At 31.0% G+C, this 10,591-nt stretch overlaps 1 long non-coding RNA gene across 1 annotated transcript; it reads left to right on the top strand.

The window, feature by feature from the left end:
- The first annotated feature begins 3,224 nt into the window (after nucleotides 1-3,224).
- Nucleotides 3,225-6,650, top strand: LOC116766441 (uncharacterized). The gene is made up of 3 exons (XR_009752911.1): nucleotides 3,225-4,171; nucleotides 4,270-4,358; nucleotides 6,376-6,650. It is a non-coding gene; the product is annotated as an uncharacterized LOC116766441 (long non-coding RNA).
- Nucleotides 6,651-10,591: the final 3,941 nt, after the last annotated feature.

Genomic DNA, 10,591 nt, shown 5'->3' with positions numbered 1-10,591 from the left:
GAAAATGACCAAACAGATGCTGTTACTATGACTACAAAAAATCAGGGGTGGGATTGGACATTTGGGTTTTGATAAAACAATAGATTTACAGTCCTTTAGCCATTTGCGGACTTGTTGTTTGTTTAAAATATGGCCTTCATCCGTGCAAAGACGTGCACAGTATATTCTGCCAGTGTCGTGTAGAATGGAGGAGACATGATCCGGGATTAATTGAAAGACTTCTAGAACGGAATTAATATGAATGTCATGTTAAAACATTAGTGAGTGGTGGGACCGTCGATACATCTAACAGTCTATCAAAAACCTTAACAAGACGTTATTTATTTAACACCGATTGGTGAAACTATGTCTTGATGTTATAAATTGTCCTCAGTTAATATTTGTTTCTGAGCTGATGTTTCATCTAAGATACTCAACTCAACATCACGATCTTGACTTTTGTATGGAAGATATGTCACGCCGGGGCTCTGGTTCATTTCTAACATCAAGCAAATAATCTTAGATAATTTTGTTTGAGGTGTTTTTAAACTTGTTTTATACTATATCTTTAACGTGTAAGTGGCTTTAATAATAATATTTTCACCGTAAACGTTTCAATCATTAATATACCAACACTGTACAATAAAAAAAAACGCTTCGCTACATGTAGTCCCCAAATATACGAGTAATGTGCGTGTCGACTAAATTGTTATTATGATACTATTGTACTACTTCGGGCAACTAATTATAATAATAAGTATAATATTTTTCACTACACACAGCTACACGCGAGTAAACTGTTATTACTCAGCTGTGCTTGTCAATTATTATTTAGAACTATGAAATTGGGATTAAATATTTTACTTAAGTTAATTTAATTAATTATAAGAAGCATACCTGATGATGGTCCGATTAACCCACTTTAACAATAACAATTGTTAAATAATAGAAAAAAATATTGTAAAAAAATCTTATATAATACAATTTATATTATACCGAATATTTTAACTTTGAAACACAAACATAAATAAATCTTTTAAAAGAATAGTTTTATTTAATGTCTTTATAATAAATAGCAGGGATATACTAAAGTATTATTTTGTGTATAAAAAAGGAAAAACACGTTGTATTTATACTATGACGCGGCCTCGTTTGACAGAGGCGTGCTCCCCGAGGACGACGTCTTATGGTTGAGAAAATATCTAATTTATTCTGTCTCTTTACTGTGGACACAGATAAGACGAGAGACTGTTTAAATATTACAATGTTTGAATGACTCCTATCAATATTTTGTTAATAAATGTAAATAATAAATTAACTATAAATTAAGACTTTAGTTTGCGTTAGTTCATGAGAATATAAGTTTCATATATGTCCCCTTTCTCTCCAAAATCAAAGAAAAAAAAATTAATTATGACACAATTGAAAATAAAAATAAAAAATCGAGTTACAGTCATATATTTAGTTAAAATGACGGTTTTAACAAATCAACTTTTGATAAAATCTCTATCAGAAAAGTGAATAAAATTCTCGTAAAAAAACGGGTCACCTATTAACTATTCAAAAGAAAAGGAAAGTACTGAATATATGATTGTGACCTGGAAAAGAATAAATTATGTCCATCACATTTATTTCACGTAAAAGAGTATTTTATGGAATAATTCATAGTTTTAATTATTCGTCCTTTGTAACGTCACTCATGTTAGTATTAATTTTATTCGTATAACGTTATTTTAAAAATTCATTTTATGTGGCGAAAGATGAATTGGCACGTCATTACTGGACAGTTCATTAAGTAGGAATATATAATAAAACTTTATTGATATCTCAAAAGTAGTTCAATCGATTCATAACTGGTATTTTTTTCATGTTTAACTGTTTCATTATAAAGTTACAATGTAACCTTTAGAATAACATTCATTCAAAAAGAGTTTTTTCCTTTCATGATTTGGTTTGTATAATGAGCATATGAAGGCATACGCTCTAATTAAATCTTCTCATCTAACTATTATTATTATATATTTTTTACAATAATTAATAAAAGAATAATGTCAACATTTGAGGCGGTTGAAATCGACTGATGTGAAAAAGTAAAAAACATTATTTAATGCTGTAGATATACGATTCACCAGACATCTTTATTTATATCACGTAAGAGGTATAAAAGTAAAATACCTCATTTTCAAATTTTAAAAAACATTAACTACAATCTGTTCATAATTATCTCTGCATCTCTGTACCTGTTTGTGTTAATAGGTTAAATCCCATTTGATATATTTATCTTTGTTTGTACACAAGCCGGCCGCAACACTGCGCCACACATTTACATTTAGATTACAAGCCGGTTTCTAGAATACTATCTTAGGGATTACATGTAGGCTTTATTGCTTTCAATTAGTATGTATAACAAATAACACGATAATTTTAAACATTAAATAGAACGGATCTTCGAATTAATCTTGGTTTCAGTATATTTTTCCTTTTATAAAAAAATAATACATATTCTCTAACAAAAATCTCGCTTCCTTAAGAAGGAGAAAATCTGTCATCAGGTTTGGATTAACTTGCCAATTTGACGGATCGCCTTTATCCTTGTTGATTTGTTCACTAATGAGCTAAAAATGGAATTGTTTTTATGTCACCAGCACCTTATTGAGATGTATTTACAGCTTCATAAATAAAAAATCTTCTGGATTTTATAACTTAAATGTTGAACAGAAGTAGTTAATTATTCAATATTTATGTTCTTAATAAGGGATTGCTTTTTATTTCACAAAACGTGTTTGAATAAAGAAACGTAAGAAAAACCTAGGTAGTTAATCAAGGAAGGAAAAATAAAAAAATTCAATTGAGATTGCGTTAAATAGTACCTAACAATTACATATTTAAATAAGTAAATTTAACTATGGTTATACATGAAAAATGTAGGTGAAAATATCTATAAAAACGTTTAAATGAACAGACGGCATCATTCACACTGTTATCGCTCAGATTAATGTTGTTGGGCTTATAAAAGTTTAGAGCCTTTAATCTCGGACTGTCGAAGAGTCCTGGTTCATGTTTTAATCCGTTTTTATCAATATATCTCGGATATTTGTTAAACAAAGTTCAACATTACCCCAAGGTTATAATAATTATAATCTATTTACGTATATCTTATCTTATTTCCAACAAACCTTATCTGAAACTTTTTTCATGAGATTAATTCATTCTTCTTCATATTTCTACAGTCCTTATCGTGGTAGCAGAAATATAACAACATATTCAGTGTTCGTGAGCGCCGGTAACTAACTATCATAAATTTTACTTTAAACCAAATTTTGTATTCAAACGAACAACAACGTGTAAGCCCTGTTTATATTAATTTTCACGGATTTTAAAATATAAACATTTCATTGCAGACATGTTACAGAAATAAAATGACTCCTTACTATATAAAGCTCCTTGTGGAAAAGGCATCCTTAGAAAAGCTCTTACGTACTTTGTGTGTGTGGTGTAGGAAGCTTATTATATTTCAGAATATGAAAAGCTCTTTCGCTAAGAAATTTTTTAATTTATTACTTTCCAAACAAACTCTATGTTTCTTTTTATTTATTCTATAAAAACAGTTATTATAAATATTTCTTCTTAAGTGGTCTAATATAAATTTCTTTAAATGTTTTCAAAATATATTAAAAGAATATTCAACAAGTAAATTGATTTAGAGTAACTTTGAAAGTAAAATAAAAAAATAATTTAAATTTATCTACTTTACTGTTACTGCTGGCCACTCAACTGTTAACCCACTCACTTAATAAAGTTTTAGAACGAAAATTGTGTGGTTATCTTAACTATCGTCGTATTTTCCTGTTAGCCTCTGTAAAAGCTGTTCTGACACAACGAGGTATTGCCTTTGCTTGTATGTTATCATCAATAGACATTTGGTAAACTGGGCAGCAGTTCTCTCAATTTTCTATTGTTGATCGTATAATTATATCATTAGGTAAAAAAATAATGATTATAGAACTTGTATATTTTTTTTTAGCTAAAGCTGGTAAATATATGTCTGAGTTTATTAAGTTGATTGTGACATCTATTTCAGCAATTATAAAATTTGCTATGACTCCAAATAAATTTCCTTTTTAATGCTAAAACATTCTTTCCCTGAAGGATTATAAAGAGGATTTCTTCTGAGAAAAATGCTTCCAATAAGGTTTGTTTTTTTTAAATAAATAAAAACATTAAATAACACAACAAAGAATTATATTCGCTACAGATTACAAATTCTATCATTCTCATTTGACCTTACAGTTTATGCAATCGCCATCGTAAAACGGATAAAACTATCTTATTTAAAGGATCTTTCTTTGTTTGAACAACTCCAGAAGACATCGCTTGAGGTTTGGTACAAATTTAAAGCTTAGACTTCCGATCACTAACTCACTAAGGCAAGAAAACTCATTCAATACGACGACAGCTGGGTCAAGGAAATATATCTTCGCCATACATCCAGCAACCAATTTCATATACACAACCTCATGATTCGAAGAACCATGGCAACTGAGAGAACAACCAAAAGATTTACATTCACCAAGTTATGTTATTAGTCTATCGATAATTCAAATATTTACTATCACGGAACTGATTAACAGGAATCAGCGGTAAATACCGTTATTGTTAATGAAATGAGCATCGGTTTCCTTTGTTCTTCGAGTTCATTACGATGTTTTGGTATTTAACTGTTATACTATTTATAACAATAAATAATCTCATTCACTACAATTTAAGTACATCTTAAGAAAATTAATTACCGAAAAGTTCTATTATAACTAAATAATATTGTGGAAAATTGATTATTACAAATCAAACAGCTCTTTGTTATTGACATATTAATTAATATTAGCGAACAAAGCTAATATAGTTTCCAGGGTTCTATAAATAATTTAATCTATATCGAGGGAAGGTCGGGTCAGACAAAGGTCTTAAACCTTTAAAAAATAACTTTTTTTATTGTATAGTAACGAGTATTTAAAAAAAAAATTAATTAATATTCATCAACCAAATTCTAATCAGCCAGAAAATATTTTTATGTAAAAATCAATTTCAAATAAAGTTCACTCCAAATATCCTTAAAAAGCGGTATCTTCAAGCTCTTTATCTTTGAGTCCTTCATCGATTCTATTATCCTTTTACTGCATGTGTAACAAAGAGGCCGCAGGAGAGTACAAATATTTTATATCTGCATCTTTTTGTTATTTTTATTTCAGAACCTGTGCGAGCTACGCTCGACATAATTACGAAATCTTGTAAACGCACGCGTCATCATTTTTGTTTCATTACAATAGTACAATAGCTTATAATCTATCTCAGTTCGCATTCGGTCATCAAGCATACCGGACGTTCTGATCAATCAATCAATCATATATTTTATAATATTATATCAATTTAAATAATCTAAAAAGCATTATCAACTTATATCATTTTATTAAGTGTATGAGCAAGCAAGTGCCCGTACAGAACCTTTTAAATGGAAGCCCAGAATACAACAGTGACAAAGCAGCGAGTAGTAATTTTAAAGTATGTAGCTAGCTCTTGCAGCTTCTCATGTCATCAGCATTCGTAACAAGAACGAACAAGCTTCAAAAGCAATGGTTTTAAGAGACCTGTCAGTTCGTAGATGAATGGTTGCTTGAGATATTTCACTTTTTGTCTCAAAACTTTCCAATATTCATAAGTATAAAACTTAGAACTTGGGATGTCGACTCACTCAAAAAAGATAAAGAGTTGAATGTACCGCTTTTTAAGACAATACTTTACTTTGACTTACGTATGAATCGATATGTGATAAAAGAAATTTATAAAAAATGCCAAACGCAGTACTTTTACACAAAGTGATATCCACATATATTAGTGAGATGACCCCTTACAGCTTGACCACTGAACAATTTATTACAGTGTTTATTGTAAGCTTTAAGCTATATTAATTTAATTAATTATATTTAAAAAACTATAACGAAAATTGAAATATAAATAAGATACATAAAGTACTTAAAGTAAAGTAAAACGATGGTTTACAATGAAGCCCTGCCACTGCAAAAATTTACTTTGTGGACCACCGTCACCATCGTCAAGTGTCGCATCGTTATATGTGTTATTATAAAAAGTTAAAGTGTGCCGAGATAATTAAGATTTTTAATTATAATTTATTATTAACAATAATTTATAAAATAAAATTGAATTCCCTCTCGTATAATATAATATATTTTATAAAACCATATTTCCTTTTTTGTGAACGTTGTTCTATTTTTATATTACTTGAACAATATTTATGAGCTCATTTATGTCAACACCCCAGCTTCCAAAAATCGTGTAAATCGTTATGAATATTTTATGAACGTATTTTTTTTTATGTAAAAGGTGGCAAACGAGCAGACGGCCTACTTGGTGGGCAGTAGTCACCATCGCCCATGGACATCCACAACATCTCTGTTGCGGATGCGTTGGCCAACCTTGGTTGTTGAGGAAGAGGAAGCGGTGGGAATAAGGAAATTACAGGAAAGGATAGGAACAGGGAAAGGCAACCGTCTCTGTCACTTAACGAACGAAACGCAGCCATTAAAGACTACTTCTCGCCGATCTTCTATGAGAGGAGGTACTGGTGGTGGTACGAGCAAGCCCATGTTCGATCTGTAGTAACTCATTAAACTACTGCTTTGTCAAACACAAACTTTCTTAGTTACATTTTCAAAACTCGTATTGGCTACAAAAGAGTAAAACGGAGGTTTGGCGGTACCAAAATACAACGAATAACAGCCTAGAAAATTAAGTTGGTAACTAATGTTATGCTAAGTTATAGGATTTTTGACCAAAAGTTTATGTACGGTAAAATAACTATTTTTAAATACAAAAGTAACCCAAAAAGGACTTATCTCTTTTGATTTATAACATTGTCACCAGAGTTTCCACTCTATGGAGTATGTCGGTGTGGTCGATGATCGAATCTGAATAAAATTTTAGAAAAATCTTAAAACAGTTGAATTTTACTTTAAAATATTGATTTATGGGGCTGGAGATGACTTGAAATATTCCAATATAGCAATTTAATTTGAAAGATGACGATTTGTTCTATTCTTTAGCATCCTAAATTAAGCAAGTACAGACACATCAGTATGAAGGAAAAAGTGATAATTTTATTTTAACTTAAATGTTTTAATAAAAATATTAAATATTATCAAACTATTTAGAAAGTAAATAAAGAAAAAGAAAAATTATCTATTTGTCGTGTGTATTAACTACAATCAGCGTCTACCGATTTTTTATTCGAATTTCTAGAGTGCTTAATAACTTCCGCCTTCTGTCAGAGATGATAATGTATGATCACAAAAAATTAATGGGTAATTAAAATTTTTGACAGCGATGAAATCCAGTATCCAACAATTACACATTCAACAACGTAAATACTCCAATAAATTAAAGGCTATTAAAGTAATCGCGGTAACGTCAGCACGATGGTATATGATGAACTAGCTGGTAACATTGGTTTGCGGTAACACTCGACTGTTGAATTAATTTATTAAAACAGTTTTTACTTTCATGATTTAATTTAAAAATTGTTTTAAATAAAATGAAAGCTTTATTTTTTATAAAGTTACTAAATAATAAATTAAAAAAGACACGGGATTCGACAGACTTATATAATATTTTACTTTCATTAACTTATAATAATTAAGATGATAAATTATGTAAACCTAATGCAAGAGCGATGCGAATAACTCTCAACGGGTGTGATGAAATATAAAGTAATTTTGAAAGAATTTTCCACCTGATGTAATAATTCATGGGAAAATTATTGAAGTTCAAATAAGTTATGAATATTTCTATTGTCCCGTAAGTCCGCCCTTCTACTCTTCGTTATTTATTTATTTAATATTTAGCTTACAATCAAAATTAAGAAAATATCGGCTTTAAAAATTAATAGTCAACAAGCAACGTAATTACATACGTATAAACGTTTGTAATTTAATTCTTTTATCTTTTTTTTAAATCTTTTTTTTTCTATTTATCCTCATTCCCAAAAAAGATCGCGCTACTGATTCTAAAGATACTAGACAAATAGCCTTAACAAATACCAAACCTAAAACCTTTTTCTCGGTTCTACAAAAAAGAATGACGTGATTCATGCTTACTAACAGGTATTTTATGCCCAATCACCAGAAAGGGTTCTGGACGCTTAGAACACAACTCTTTATTGTCACAGAGCTTAAAAGACGCTAGAAAAGTGAGAGGCAAATTACAGTTTGTTGGATAGACTTCAGAGAACGCAGGTTTTCAGGTCGATACAACATGAATTAATGCTATTCGAGCTAAGATGGTACGACTTTCCACCCCTAATTAGTGATATGATCGTGTCATATTACTCAAAATTAAAGTTTTCTATAATAACTAAAGAAGGCCCTTCAAAAACTTTGAGTTACGATGTAGGACTATTTCAAGGTTGTTGTTTATCTCCCAAAGTATTTTTTTTTAATATCTTAGTATATAAACTAATCAGCAATGAGAAAAAGTGGTTGTATCGGTTCAAGTTCAATAATAAATACACAAATGCCGTTTTAGCTTTGCTATCGATCTCGTAATACACGTAACCCCAAACACAGTAAAGTACTATAGGATGAAGTGGATGAGATCGAAATCCCATGATGACATCATAACATTACTCCCAAAAGACAAAGATGGCCAAGAGCTAGAGGCAAGACTTCAATTCTATAAACAATTTATGACAGGAGAACAAAGCAACAGAGTAGGGTTAAGATCAATTAAGTAGGCCCAAGATACGGATATTTTGAATTCATTTATTTGGCAAGACGAAATTGCTAAATATAAGATTTATGCACTGAGTTTAGAGATGCAGAGCGAGTGTTCAAACATATGAGTTTTTTGCATCCCATTGCGCTCTGTAATTCTTAATTGGTCGCCAGCACTGCTAAAATGTCATGTCAATATTTAAAGTGACTGTCTCAAATCAGAGTAATTTATTAAGATGGAGTAAAGGTACCGAAAAACCTTGCTACCTTTGCTAAAGGCAGCTTAAGCTCCTAAGTATTTGCTGGTGCTATGTAGCGAACTCCTGGAAAGCGGTCAATACTCGCTTCGTCACGTCACGCTAGAGAGCACAAAAGGGAATAACCACAAACGCACGATCAAAAAGTTTTCGGAGAGAAGGCACTAGAGCTATAAAATCAAACGTCAAGCCGTCCTCTATCCTTAAAGTGGCTTTGGATTGGACTATAATGATGAGAAACAATACAAAATTCCAGAAGATATTTGGCGTTGGCCTCCATACCTGACATAGTTTTGTATTCACGATTTTTAAAGCGCGTTATGTTAATAGAGCTCACGGTTCCTTGGGAAACCAACATCCCCAAAGACCATGCTATCAAGGTCAACATGTATTACGAGCTCACTAACGAACTCACCAAGAATAGAAGTGGGAGCGAGATGTGTAACAGCTAAATCTGTTTGCAACCTACTAAAAGACTTGGACCTGTCCAGAATAAACATCGGTTCATTCTTGGAATATGCGTCGAAGGCAGCTCTAGTAGGTTCGTTTCAAATTTGGTTAGGCAGAGAAAGGAGCTTGGACGGTGAAGGTGAGCATTTAACGCGCGGTAGATAGGGGGTCCCTTATATCTACACCTGGGTTACAAGGTCCAGGCACTGTAGACGCTCCTCGCCCTGCAACGCGATGAACGCGGCACCCGCACGGTGAATCTATGGAATGCTGAAAACTTTCGTCTCACAGTAAAATGGTCCTTCTAATTATTTTACAGATTTGAATAGAAAATATTTTCTTATTTATAGTAAAACTAAACCAGCAAAAACAAAAACCTTTTAAGACGAAAATTAAATAAGAGTATCTTGTTATATTTTTCTTTATATAAAATGTTTTAATGGTTTTATAGTAAAATTTTGGTAACATTTAATAATTTATGTATAAATTAAATATTAAGTGAGTAGTGAGATAAATATAGTAACTAGTTTCTTAAAGCAGAAAAATTGTGTCCCTGTCAAATATCATCAATCAATACAAATTATAAAAAAAAAGTCCCTCGCCGCGTCTGTCTATTCGCGATAAACGGAAAAACTGCTTCACCAATTATCAAACAATTATCACCACTCGATAGCGTGATTTTCGAGGAAGGTTTTAGTATATAATTTGTTAAGTTTTTGTATTTACTTCTGTGTACATTAACGATATTTGTTGAAGACGTCGGGATAACATGAGCCGTCTGTGAGCTTTTAAAGAAAACGCTGCCTTAAGTCTTTGAGATATAACAAAATAATATATTGTAATATTGTGTATCTTATATAGGTCTACAGAAAAGTCCGGGGTGGCATATGTCTTTACCTTAAGGACAATATACTATACACACTTTACAACTTTTAAAAATTGGCATTTCTATAGTATATATTGGAAAGCTGTTTACATAAATACGGTATTGAGTCTGATCAAAATAAATTACTTCGCTTTCAAGCCTACATCAGTATCTGTAAATTACTTTTTAAATCATTTAAATCGGGCGTACCATTTGTAAGTTATAATAATATAAGTTTAATAATCCTCAAAATTAAAAAG

This window comes from Danaus plexippus, chromosome 15, assembly GCF_018135715.1.
Source record: "Danaus plexippus chromosome 15, MEX_DaPlex, whole genome shotgun sequence".
Lineage (NCBI taxonomy): Eukaryota > Metazoa > Arthropoda > Insecta > Lepidoptera > Nymphalidae > Danaus > Danaus plexippus.
This window is presented reverse-complemented; position numbering and strand designations above follow the sequence as displayed.